At 37.8% G+C, this 14,215-nt stretch overlaps 1 protein-coding gene across 1 annotated transcript in view; it reads left to right on the top strand.

The window, feature by feature from the left end:
- Nucleotides 1-14,041: 14,041 nt before the first annotated feature.
- ADIPOR2 (adiponectin receptor 2) overlaps nucleotides 14,042-14,215 on the top strand; it is a 104,615-nt gene continuing 104,441 nt past the window's right edge. The window contains exon 1 of the mRNA XM_047740446.1: nucleotides 14,042-14,063. The gene's annotated coding sequence lies outside the window, so the exon portion shown is untranslated. The remainder of the gene's footprint in view (nucleotides 14,064-14,215) is intronic.

Here is a 14,215-nt window from a genome sequence, read left to right as displayed (position 1 = left end):
TACCATATCAGAATGTGTAGGAAAGGGTGAAACATGCTCACCATAAATTCCATCCCCAGGAGGGAGTCCCACAATTTTGGAGGGAACTCCCAACTCCCAGTTCCTCCATGAGGAGCAAAGGATTTGGACTTCACATTTAGTACCCCAACTTTTAAGATTCCCACCTAAGGGATGGGCTCCCCAAACACCTAGCTCTGAGAGCCAATGAGGCTTGCATCCACAAGACCCACAAGAGTAGCAATCAAAGAAGCATTTGTAAACTGGCATTCAGTACTCACCAAATGGCAGAGAGAAGGCAGAAATGTTCATGTATCTGTCTTTCCCTGAAAGGGATCCATTTGTATACTTTGAAAGCTGCTTCCTGAGGGTCAGGCTTCTAATTTAGCACACATCTAGGGGCTGTTTGTGACCTCCCTAGAGACCAAGGAAACTGATGGACACCTCCCCCACTATCTCCCTCCAGACTACTCCAAGCTGCCAGTATCTCTTTGAGAGACTGTACACACTGTGCTCCAGCTTTTGAAGCTGTTGCCCAAAGGACATGTTTCTGGATCACCAGTCTTTCTTAGCCAATGGGACTTCCACTCATGAGTTCCATAGGACTACAGCAAACAAGTAGGAAGACCTACTTGGGTACAAGAGCACCTTCTTGTAAATTTAGACAGGGCCCAGTGCAGAGAGAACAAACAAAAATGTCTGTCTCCTAATTTCTCCCTGAAGGGGATTAACTGCATACTTTTCTAACTGCGGCTTGAGGCTCTGGCTTCCAATCAGCCCTTATCAAGGTGCTGAATGAGATCCTTCCCTTTGAAATACTGATGGGTCTTGACAAATTCTCAACTACTGGGAGCCACTTAAGAACAAGGAAGGTGGCTTGGATAATCACAAAGGTTTGGGAGACAATAAGGAGCTCAGGCTGGGCTAATTGACCAGTTTGATGTCCTACATGGGACCACAAGAGGTGGCTGTTTAATCTAATATGCAGAAACCATCACAGAGAGTCAAGGAATATGAAAAAAACAGAGAAATATGTTTTAAAAAAAGAGACAAATTTCCAGAAACATATGTAAATGACATAGAGATAAGTGATGTATCTGGTTGAGAGTTCAAAATAATGGCCATAAAGATGCTCACCAAGGTCAGGAGAGTAATGCATGATCAAAGTGAGAATTTTAGCAAAGAGTTTGAAAATATTAAAAAGTACCAAACGGGCTGCCTTGGCTGGCTTAGTCAGAAGAACATGTGATTCTTGATTTTGGGGTCATGAGTTCAAGTCCCATGATGTGTGTAGAGATTACCAAAAAAATAAATAAACTTTTTTTAAAAAGTACCAAACAAAAACTATAGAGCTAAAGAATATGATAGCTGAACTGAAAATTTCAATAGAGTGGTTTGATAGAAGACTACATCAAACAGAAGAAAAGGATCAGCAAACTAGAAGGCAGGGCAGTGGAATTCATCCAATCAGAGAAGCAAAAAGAAAAAGGAGTGAATAAAAGTAAAGATTCCTTAAAGAACTTATGAGATAGCATCAAACAGACCAGGTAGGTGCCCTAGGAGAAGAGACACAGAAAAAGGCAGAAAGCTTATTCAAAGAAATAATGGCTAAAAACTTCCTTAATCTGGAGAAAGACACAGACATCCAGATCAGGAAGCCTAGAACCCAAACCAAAGAGACCCACACCAACTGACATTATAATAAAACTGTCTAAATTTAAAGAGAAGGAGAGAATCTTAAAAGCAGCAAGAGAAAAGCAAGTTTTTAGGAAGAATGGAGCCCCCGTGAGATTTTTAAGCAGAAACTTAGTAAGTCAGAAGACAGTGGCATGATAAAAATGGTGGGAGAAAAAAACTGCCAAACAAGAATATTTTACCTTCCAAAGTTGTCCTTCAGAATTAAAGTAGTTATAAGGTTTTCCAGACAAAAGCTAAAGGAGTTCATTACCACTAGGCCAGCCATAGCAGAAATGTTAAAAGGAGCTCTTTAAGTTGAATCAAAAGGATCCTAATTAGTAACAGGAAAACATACGAAGGTATAACACTCACTGATAAAAGTAAACATATATTGACCCCTGAACAACATGGGTTTGAATAGCACACTTATTCAAAGTGGATTTGATTCAATAAATACAGTATAGTACCATAAATGTATTTTCTGTTCCTCATGATTTTCTCAATAGCATTTCCTTTCCCTAGCTTACTTATTGTAAGAATAGAGTATATAGGGGCGCCTGGGTGGCTCAGTGGGTTAAGCCGCTGCCTTCGGCTCAGGTCATGATCCCAGGTCCTGGGTTCGAGCCCCACATCGGGCTTTCTGCTCAGCAGGGAGCCTGCTTCCTCCTCTCTCTCTGCCTGCCTCTCTGCTTACTTGTGATTTCTCTCTGTCAAATAAATAAATAAAATCTTTAAAAAAAAAAAAAAGAATAGAGTATATAATACATGTAACATACAAATGTATGTGTTAATTGACTGTTTATGTTTTTGGAAAGGCTTCCAGTTAATAGTATGCTATTAGTAGTTCATTTGTTGGAGAGTCAAAAATTATACATGGATATTTGCCTACACGAGGACTCAGTGACTCTAACTCTTGTGTTGTTCAAAGGTCAACTGTACAGTTAACTTTAGAATACTCCATTGTTATAATTGTTGTGGTAAAGCTCTTATACTCTAGTAAGATTATTAAAAGACAAAAATATTAAAAATAATTATACTACAGTAATTTGTAAATGAATACACAATATAAAAAGATGGAAATTACAACACAGCATGAGTTTCACAAAATGGGAGTGCATCATAGTGTAAAGCTTTTTGCATGTGTTTGAAGTTAAGCTGTTATCAGCTATAAATAGATTTTTATAGAGATAAGAGTTTTATGTAAGCCATATGGTAACCACAAAGCAAAAACCTATAGTAAACACACAAAAGATAGAAAAATAACTCAAAGCATACCACCATAGAAAATAATCATACCACATGTATGCCTGAAAACTCATGCAACATTGTGTGTCAACTATACTTCAATGAGAAAAGAAAAAAAATCATTAAAACATGAAGGAAGGGACAAATGAAATAAAATAATTACAAAACAACCAGAAAGCAATGAACAAAATGGCAATAGTAAATTCATATCTTTCAGTAATTACTTTAAATATAAATAGACTAGATTCTCCGATCAAAAGACAGAGTGAATGAATGGATAAAAACAAGACTCAGCTATGTGCTGCCTAAAAAGAGACTCATTTCAACATTTTTAAAAGATTTTATTTATTTATTCACTTGCGAGAGGGAGAGAGAGCAAGCATGAGCAGAATAGGCAGAGGGAGAGGGAGAGAGAGACTTTTAGGCAGATTCCCTGCTGAGTACAGAGCCCAACTCAGGGCTCCATCTCAGGACCTTGAGATCATGACCTGACCAGAAATCAAAAGTTAGATGTTCATCCAACTGAACCACCCAGGTGTCCCTCATTTCAGCTTTAAACACACACATAGCTTGAAAGTGAAGAGATGGAAAAATATAGTCTACACAAATGAAAACCTAAAGAAAGCAGAGTTAACTATACTTATAACAAAAACCAGACTTAAACCAAAGACAGTAACAAGAGAAAAAAACCATTATATAAAGGGGTCAACTCATCAAGGTTATATAACATAAGAAAATATTTATGCTCCCAACGTAGGAGAATGTAAGTATGTAAACCAAACTTTAACAGATTGGTAGGGAAAAATAGACAGCAATACAATAATAGTAGAGAACCTCAAGACCCCTTTTTAACAATGGACAGAGCATCCAGACAGAAAATCAGTATGGAAACACTAGATTTAAACTACATATTTGATCAGATGGATCTAACAGGTATTTCACTGAACATTCCATTGAATAGCAGCAGAATACACAGTCTTCTCCAGCACACATGGAACATTCTCCAGGATGGATTTTATTTTAGGCCACAAAATAAGTCTTAATAACTTCAAGAAGACTTAAATCATATGAAGCATCTTTTCTGACAATAATAGTATAAAACCACAAATCAACTACAAGGAGAAAACTGAATAATTAGCCCAATATGTGGAGATTAAAGAACATGCTACTGAGCAATCCATGGGTCAAACAAATTAAAAGAGAAATCAAAAAATATCTGAGACAAATGAAAATGGAAATAAACATACTAAAACTTATGGGATGCAGCAGAAGCAGTTCTAATAAGGAAGTTCATGGTGATAACTGCCTACATTAAGAAAAAGAAAGATATCAAACAATCTAACTTTACACTTTAAGGCACTAGAAAAGGAAGCACAAATGAAGTCAAAGCTAGTAAAGGAAGAAAACAATAAAGATCAGAGTGAATATAAATAGAGACTAAAAAAACAATAGAAAAGATAAATGAAACTAAGAGCTGCTTTTTTTTGAAAAGATAAACAGAATACACAACTTTTAGATAGATTTACCAAAAAAAAGAGAATGCAAACAAAATTATAAAATAAAATTGGAGAAGTTATAACTAATACCAAACAAATATGAAGGATCATAAAAGACTGCTAAGAACAATTAGGTCCAACAAATTAGACCTAAAAGAAATGGATCAATTCCTAGAGATATACAACCTACCAAGACTGACTCATAAAGAAATAGAAAATCTGAAGAGATAAACTATTAGTAAGGAGATCAAATCAGTAATCAAATACCTCCCAATAAACAAAAGTCCAGGGTGAGATGGTTTTACTAGTGACTTCTAACAAACATTTAAAGAATTAATACCAATCCTTTTCAAAGTCTTCCAAAAATTGAGGAGGAAACACTTTTCTCATTTGATACTAAAACCAGACGAGGGCACTGCATGAAAAGAAAATTTGAGGCATGGGGTGCCTGGGTGGCTTAGTTGGTTAAGTGTCTGCCTTAGGTTCAGGTCATGATCCCTGGGTCCTGGGATGAAGTCCTGCCTTGGCTCCCTGTTCACTGGGGAGGCTGCTTCTCCTTCTCCCTCTGCCTGTCATACTGCCTACTTGTGCTCTCTTTCTCTGCCAAATAAATAAATAAAATCTTAAAAAAAAAAAAAAAAGAAAATTGGAGGCCAATATCACTAGAGAACATAGATACAAAAATCCTGAAGAAATACTAGCAAACCAAATTTGACAGTACATTAAAAGGATCAAACTCCATGATTAAGTGGGATTTATTCTAGAGATACAAGAATGATTCAACATCCATAGATCAGGGCCCCTGGGTACCTCAGTCAGTTAAGCATCTGTCTTCAGCATAGGTCATGATTCAAGAGTGCTGGGATCTAGTCTTGGGTGGGGCTTCTTGCTCAGCAGGCTGTCCACTTCTCCCTCTGTTCCTTACTCATGCTCTCTCTTGCTATCTCTCACTCTCTCTGCCTCTCTCTCAAATAAATAAGTAAATCTTTTTAAAAAAATCCATGAATCAATCAATGTGATACACTACGTTAATAAAATGAAGGATAAAAATCATGATCAGCTGTTGTGTCAAGCCCACAGCTAACATTACACTCAATGGTAAAAAAGCTGAAAGCTTTTCCTCTAAGATCAGGCACAGACAGGTATGCCCACTCTTACCACCTTTATTCAACACAGTATTTGAAATCTTAGAGCAATTAGGCAAGAAAAAGTAATAAAAGGCATCCAGAGGAAAAAAAATTTTCTCTATGTGCAGATGACATGATCTTATATTAGAAAACCCAAAGACCCAAAAGACTGCATCCACAATGTGCTAGAACTAATTAATGAATTTAGGAAATTATCAGGATAAAAAATCAGTATAAAAAAATCAATTGCATTTTTATACATTAATGATAAACTATCTGAGAGAGAAATTAAGAAAACAACCTCATTTACTATAGCATCAAAAAGAATAAAACACAAGAATGAATTTTTTTTAAAGATTTTATTTATTTATTTGTCGGAGAGAGAAGGAGAGAGAGAACACAAGCAGGGGGAAGGGAAGGCAGAGGGAGAGGGAGAGGGAGAGGGAGAACCAGGCTCTCCACTGAGTAGGGAGCTGACATGAGACTCAATCCCAGGACCCTAGGATCATGACTCAAGTCTAAGGCAGACACTTAACTGACTGAGCCACCCACCTGTTCCCATTTAGGAGTAAATTTAACCAAGGAGGTAAAAGTTCCAAATGCTGAAAACTATAAGACATTGATGAAAAAATTGAAGACGACAAAGATAAATAGAAAGATATTTCATGCTTATGGATTGGAAGAATTAATGTTGTTAAAATATGCTTACTATCCAAAGTGATCCACAGATTAAATGTAATCTCTATCAAAAATATTTTTAAAATTTTATTTATTTGAGAGAGAGAGAGAGGGAGAGGGAGAGGCAGACAGAGAAGCAGAGGGAGAGGGAGAAACAGGCTCCCCAGTGAGTAGGGAGCTGAACTTGGGACCCAAACACCCTGGGATCATGATCTGAGCTGAAGGCAGAGGCTTAATTGACTGAGCCACCCAGGCAACCTTTATCAAATTTTCAATAGCATTTTTCACAGAATTAGAAAAACATTCTTAAAGTTTGTATGGAATCACAAAAGACACTGAATAGCCAAAGAATCTTGAGAAAGAACAAAGCTGGAGAGATCATGCTTTCTGACTTTAAAAACTGTATTATATAGTATTGTATAATTTTGACATAAAAAGAGGCATAATAACCAACAGAACAGAATAGAGAGCAGAGAAAAAACCCCATGCATATAAGGTAAATTCATTTTTGACAAAGAAGCCAAGAATATACAAGAAAAGGATGGTCTCTGATAAATGGTGTTGGAAAAACTGAATATCCACATGCAAAAGAATGAAATTGGACCATTATCTCACATGATATAAAAAAAATCAACTTCAAAGATATTACAGACTTGACCATAAGACCTGAAATCACAGAATTCCTAGAAGAAAACAGAAAGAATAAGCTCTTTGACATTGATCTTGGCAATGAATGTTTGGATTTGAGGCCAAAAGCAAAGACAACAAAAGCCAAAAATAAGCAAGTGGGACTACCTCAAATTAAAAAGCTTCTGCTCAGCAAATGAAGCCATCAACCATGAAATGAAAAGGCAACCTAAGAAATGGCGTAAAATATTGGAAACCATATATCTGTAAAGTGGTTAATATCCAAAATATAGAAGGAACTCCTGCAACCAGTAGGGAAAAAAAAAAAAAGAAAAAAGAAAGAAAAGAAAGAAAAAAGAAAAAAGTAACCCAATTTCAAAATGATCAAAGGACCCCACATATACATTTTTCAAAGAAAACATACAAACTGGCCAACAAATACAATAAAGTCTCAATATCCATGATCTTCAGGGAAATGTAAATAAAACTGTAAGATATAACCTCACATTGTCAGGATGTTATTATAAAAAATTACAGGAGCTAACAAATACTGTCAAGAATGCAGAAAAAGGGGGGCACCTGGGGTGGCTCAGTTGGTAAGTGTCCGACTTGATCTCAGCTTGGGTCTTGGTGTCAGGGTCATGAGTAAAGCCCTGCATTGGACTCCACACTGGGCATTGGGCTGCATGCTAGATTAAAAGAAAGAAAGAAAGCCTGTGGAGGAAATGGAAACTTTATATGCTCTGGTTTTATGCTGCTGATAGCAATGTAAATCAGCATAGAAGTTCATCAGGAAATTAAAAGTAGAAACTACTGGGACACCTGGGTGGCCTAGTGGTAGAACATGCAACTCGTTAATCCTTAGGGTCAGGAGTTTGAGCCCCCAACAATTGGGTGTAGGGTTTCCTTAAAAAATAAAAAAGTAGAACTACCATATGATCCAGGTATATCCAAAGGAAACAAAAGCATTGTCTTGAAGAGATATTTACACTCCTGGGTTCATTGCAGAATTATTCATAATAGCCAAGGTGTAGAAACAACTTTAAGTGTCCATTAATGCCTGAATGGATCAAGGAAATATGCCATATATATACAGGGAATATTATCAGCCTTAAAAAGAAGAAATAAAGAAGAAATTCTCTTCTTAAAAAGAAGAAAATCTTGTCATTTGCTACAGCCTGGATGAAGCTGGAGTTCATTGTGCTAAATGAAATAAGCTAGAGAGAGAAATACAAATACTGCTGCATCATATCACTTACATGTGGAATCTAAAAAAAAAAAGTTAAACTTGTAGAATCATAGAGTGGACAAGAGGTTGCCCGGAACTGCAGGTAAGGGAAATAGGGAGAGATTGGTAAAAGGGTACAAACTTGGGGCGTGTGGGTTTCTCAGTTGGTTAAGTGTCTACCTTCAGCTTGGGTCATGATCCCAGGGTCCTGGGATGGAGCCCCACATCGGGGTCCCTGCTCGGTGGGGAGCCTGCTTCTTCCTCTGCCTGCTGCTCCCCCTGCTTGTGCTCTCTCTCTCTGCCAAATAAATAAATAAATAAATAAATAAAATCTTTAAAAAAAAAGGTGCAGACTTTCAGTTAAATGATGAGTAAGGTCTGAGGATCTAAGTTATAACATGGTGACCATGGTTCGTAACACTGTGTTTTATCATTGAAACTTCCTGAGAGAGTAGAACTTAAATGTTTTTGACACATAAAAGTAAATATGTGAGGCAATGTATATGTTAATTAACTCTCTGGTGGGGGGAATCCTCTCAGAATGTACATGTATATCAAATCATCGTGTTGTAAACTTTAAATGTCTTACAATTTTATTTGTTCATTACACCTCAATAAAATGGAGAAAAACCTATGATCTGAACTGTGCACAAAGAATCATACGTTTTAGTGTATGTAAAGTATGCTTCAATGAAGTTGATTTTTCAAACTACACAAAAATGTTTAGAGAAGGGGAGCTTAGATGGCTCAGTTGCTTAAGCTTCTGACTCTTGATTTTGGCTCAGGTTAGGGTTATGAGATTGAGCCCTGCATTGGGCTCTGTGCTGGGCGTGAAGCCTGCTTAAGATTCTCTCCCTCTGGGACGCCTGGGTGGCTCAGTTGGTTGGACGACTGCTTTGGGCTCAGGTCATGATACCGGAGTCCTGGGATCGAGTCCCGCATCAGGCTCCCAGCTCCACGGGGAGTCTGCCTCTCCCTCTGACCTTCTCCTTGCTCATGCTCTTTCTCACTGCCTCTCTCTCAAATAAATAAATAAAATCTTAAAAAAAAAAAAAGATTCTCTCCCTCTGCCCTTCACCACCCTATCCCCCCGTCTAAAAAATTTTAAAATAAATAAATAAATAAAATGCCTCTTACTCAAAAGTGTGTTTATAAAAATATTTGGAGAAGACTCTAAAACACATCCATGTAACGCATCACCCAGGATTAGTAAATGTCAAACATTTTTCATTTGCTTTATCTGTTTTTGTATAATAGAAATGAACTGTTACCGATGAAGGTAAATTCTTAGTTCCCAGACCTATTTTCCACCACTTCCCACAAGAGAGCACCTTCATAATGTTGTGTGTTTCTTTTCTCTGTCCTTTAAAAAAATGTATTAACAGGCATCTTCATTTCATTGATGATGATATCAAAGCGTAAGAACTGTGCGTAGGTCACAGTTAAACACTGAGTCAGTTAGCAGCACAGCCAGGAGTAATGTTCTCCCTCTTCTGCTCATTCCCTAGGGCTATGTTACTTAACCTGTGTTTGTGAAGCTGGTATTATAATTTATGTAATTAGGAGAATGTTTGTACTGTTCTTTATCCTCAGTTTTATTTATTTATTTTTCAAAGATTCCATCCATTTATTTGAGAAAGGGAGGTAGAGATAGCAAGAGAGAGCATGAGTAGGGAGGAGAGGGAGAAGCAAGTTCCCCGCTGAGGAGGGAGTCTGATGTGGGCTTGATCCTAGGGACCCAGGATCCTGACCCGTGCCAACAGCAGATGCTTAACCGATTGAGCCACCCAGGTGCCCCATCCTCAGTTTTAGATGTTACTAAAATGTGGCCTAAATGAAAATTTAGTGTGTCATGATGTTTCTCTGTTTCAAATACATATTTTTTGAGATTTTATTTATTTATTTGACAAAGAGAGAGAGATCACAAGTAGGCAGAGCAGCAGGCAGAGAGAGGGGGAAGCAGGCTCCCTGCCATGCAGAGAGCCCCGATGCAGGGCTCGATCCCAAGACCCTGAGATCACGACCCTGAGCAGAAGGCAGAGGCTTAACCCCACTGAGCCACCCAGGCACCCCTCTCTAAGTGTTTCAAATGGCCTCCTTGAAAACTTTCAAATCTAAGACTAATGTGATATTTATCAATATATATTTGATATCATTTTAATCACAATTAAGCCAGAATACAGATGTTTTATGTTTTTCACTCTGCTATATAGATTACTAGATCATTTATAAAGCAACTAATACCTTTGAATCCCAATGCTTCTAAGTCCAATGAGCTGGCTGCATTTGACTGTTTTACATTGAAGGGGTTCAGAATGTGCCATCCCAAAATATGACACTTTGGTATATTGATTATTTTGAGTTGAGAGCACTTGACAAACAGCAGATGCATGAAGGGTTTTCTACCCTTCCCCTTTCTACCTGAAAACATAGAATTTCCCATGAGAAAGGTAGCCTTTCTTTGGCAGGAGGAGAACATTCTTTTTTTCCTCCAGTTTTATTGAGATATAACTGACATTTAACATTGTATGAGTTTAAGGTGTAAACATAATGATGGGATAAATGTATACATTGCAAAATGAACACCACTATAAGTTTAGTTGATATCCATCCCTTGACAGGAACATTCATATCATCAGATATTGGGATTTGATGCTAAAATGGGACATGTACAAACAAACCTACTAAAGTAACCCTTAGTTTCCCCAGTATAGTTCCTAGTCATTGCCCCACAATTTACTGTTCTTAGTGGAAGTCCCTTTGTCTTGTCACATCCCTACAGTTTTTCATTATTTGTGTAAAAAGTGTATAAGCTTTTGTATCTTAAAGTCTTCCTCAGGGACTCTGGGTGGATCAGTTGGTCAAGTGTCTGACTTTGGCTCAGGTCATGATCCCAGGGTGCTGGGACTGAGTCCACGTTGGGCTCCTTGCTCAGTGGGGATCCTGCTTCTTCCTCTTCCCTGGTGCTCCCCCTGTTTATGCTCTCTCTCTGACAAATAAATAAAATCTTTAAAAAACGATAGTCTTCCTCAGGCTTTCATTTTCTTTCTGAAGATACCTGCGTACATGTAAAAATATTAAATATATTTGCATGCTTTTCTCCTCTTAATCTGTCTTATGTCAGATTAATTCATAGGCCAGCCATGGAACACAAGTTTATAGAAGAGTTTCTCCTCTCCTACAACATATATATGAGGTAGTCACAGGGACTGGTTTGATATTCCTTGCTCTTTCTTTTGGTTTATCTGTTTTTATGGTCCAACTTCTATATTGTCCAGATTTTCCCTTCAGTTTTAATGTTTATATTTCAAAAGCTTTTTTCTGGGGCACCTGGGTGGCTCAGTGGGTTAAAGCCTCTGCCTTTGGCTCAGGTCATTGATCTCAGGGTCCTGGGATCGAGCCCCACAGGGGGATCTCTGCTCGGTGGGGAGCCTGCTTCCCTTTCTCTCTCTGCCTGCCTCTCTGCCTACTTGTGATCTCTCTCTCTGTCAAGTAAATAAAATCTTTAAAAAAAAAAGCTTTTTTCTTTTTTTAAAGATTTTATTTATTTGACTGAGAGAGAGTGAGCAAAAGCATGGGGGAATAGCAGGCAGAGGGAGAGGGAGAAGCAGGCTCCTTGCTGAGTGGGGAGCCAGCTGTGGGACTCTAAGTTAGGAACTTGAGCAGAAGGCAGATGCTTAATGGCTAATCCACCCAGGTGCCCCTCAAAAGCTTATAGATATTGACAGAGAAAAGAAGAATTCAGAGACCTTTAAGTATTTTGTAATAATGAAGCTGATTTCTCTTTCTAGTCTTTTGAGGGAAAGTCATAGAAACAATTCTCTCAAACAAGACTACTAATTTTGGTTTTCTCTAGTAGATAATTTGGCTTTTTTTTTTTTCTTGAAAACAGCAATTGTTCTGATTAGAAAAATTATGAATGGAATAATTCCTCTTCTTTTTTTATAGAAGTAACAAAAATCAGTTGTGAACTCAAGTTTTAGTTCACAATGGAGTCCAGAGTGCTTTTTTTTTTTTAACCCTTAGAATTTGAAAGCTGCATCTTCATTTGCTTGTTGTTTTAGATACATTTTCAACTCCCATTGGCTATTGACTTGCACATCACAATGGAAGTTAAGTCTGTTCCTAGAGCAAGTCCAATATCACCAGTTCAGCAACATATTGTAATGTCACTGAAGCCTCATTCTGGGATGGTCACAGGTAGATTATGAATGTTACTCACCCAGTGATGCGTTCTCCTTGTCAACAACACCTGATAATTGCAGAGATGTCTACCTTAGACTAGGTGTGCCACAGGGTACTGTTGTGTCACTGGTGACTAGTATGGGGCATAGGGGTGGAAGGGACTCTTTTCTTGGTGCTGCAGACGATGAAGAACTACACTCTCCTCCCATGGGGAAGTGTAACACAATAAGAATGGAGACAGCAGAGATTCTAAAGATCCACAGCTGACACTGGAGGACACAGAATTTTACTGAATTCTCCTTGGTTTTTGGACAGCTAGTCCTAAGATAATATATATATATAAGGTTTAGTAACTGAAGTACAGCCTGGGAGAGAGGTCTGAGAAATCTGCTTTGGAACACTTAATGGTGACATTTAGGTGAGTGACATGGGTGAAGCCAGCATAGATATCGGGTATGTATGGGAAGTATGGTGGCAACATCTTCATCAGCTGAGAAGATGTGAGCATTCTGAGAAAATACTGTGGTTTATTTTATCTTTGAAAGCATCAGGAATTGGCAATAGTGATCTGGGAATGGGATCAAGGTGACAGAGAATGAGAGGTAAAATCTTGGTGGGGAGATCAGAAGACTCTTTCTCACATGTTTTAGCACACAATGGACTGTTCCAGAGGAATTTTCTTAGAGTATAGCACCTTGTCAAAGCAAATCATTAAGAGAGAAAGACATTTGAGAAAAGATTTGAGATCTTGGAATAATGTCTTCTTTAATTATCTTTCTTGTATAGCTCTGTCACCTTTAGCAGTCCTTTTATTAAGCCTGAGGCTCTCGTTCTTCTTATCTTTTTCCCTATGTAAGCTGGTACACTGGGTCAAGTTTGCTATCCAGAAGTGTTTTATTTCTGACGTGCTGTGGAAGTGTATGAATGTCTTCCTTGATTTCAATCTCAAAAGCCTTATGTCTTTATGTCTGGAAAAACTGAAGTCATTATTGCTGTATCTTTACAAATTATGCAAGCTTAAAAAAAGGTAATTCATATTTTCAACATAAATTACTCCTTGAAGGGAATTTTATCCTTTAAATTTAATTTCTATAATTTAATTTGTATTAATTTTATCTCTTGCAAGCTTAACTGGGTGGGCGAAAATACTAGTATTTTTTTTTTTTTTTAAAGATTTTATTTATTTATTTGACAGAGAGAGATCACAAGCAGGCAGAGAGGCAGGCAGAGAGACAGGAGGAAGCAGGCTCCCTGCTGAGCAGAAAGCCCGATGCGGGACTCGATCCCAGGACTCTGAGATCATGACCTGAGCCGAAGGCAGCCGCTTAACCCACTGAGCCACCCAGGCGCCCTGAAAATACTAGTATTAAGACCATCTTATTCATGCATTTTGTGATTTTAGTAACTTTAATCACTTCTAGAATTTACATTTCCAGGATTGAAGAGTTCCCTATTTTGGGGGGAGGAGAGGGGTGTTTCCCTATACATCAGACTCTAGGCCTTTTGATATGAGATTTGTGCAGCTTTTTCTAGAATTCTCTGTTTTTTCTTGTTGTTGTGGATCAAGGGAAGGACAAACAAGTTATGGGCTTAAGCATTCTTGAAAGCTTATGGATGTTCTCTAATCATTAACAAGAGTTTTTACAGCTAAGACAATAACCTCTTCAGAGTGTGATAAATTCATCCTAGAGCTGAACGTGAGGAAAACATTTTTATATGTCAATCAATTTCTATCCAGGTTTCACCCGGCTATCCGAAAACACAGCGCTTTCTTAAGAAGACTTTCTCAAGCTCAGGCTAAAGGTAAAGAAAAAATTACCATTTTGGAAAAGCGAAAACCCTCTTTGTAATTTTTTCGGTTAGTGAAAAACCGAACTTTCGGATGGGGGCTGGAGGGCTCGTACTTTCTTTTCTTATAGAAAAAGTATGTAACCAAACCATTCTTTGATTTCTAA

This window comes from Lutra lutra, chromosome 8, assembly GCF_902655055.1.
Source record: "Lutra lutra chromosome 8, mLutLut1.2, whole genome shotgun sequence".
NCBI classification, from domain to species: domain Eukaryota; kingdom Metazoa; phylum Chordata; class Mammalia; order Carnivora; family Mustelidae; genus Lutra; species Lutra lutra.
This window is presented reverse-complemented; position numbering and strand designations above follow the sequence as displayed.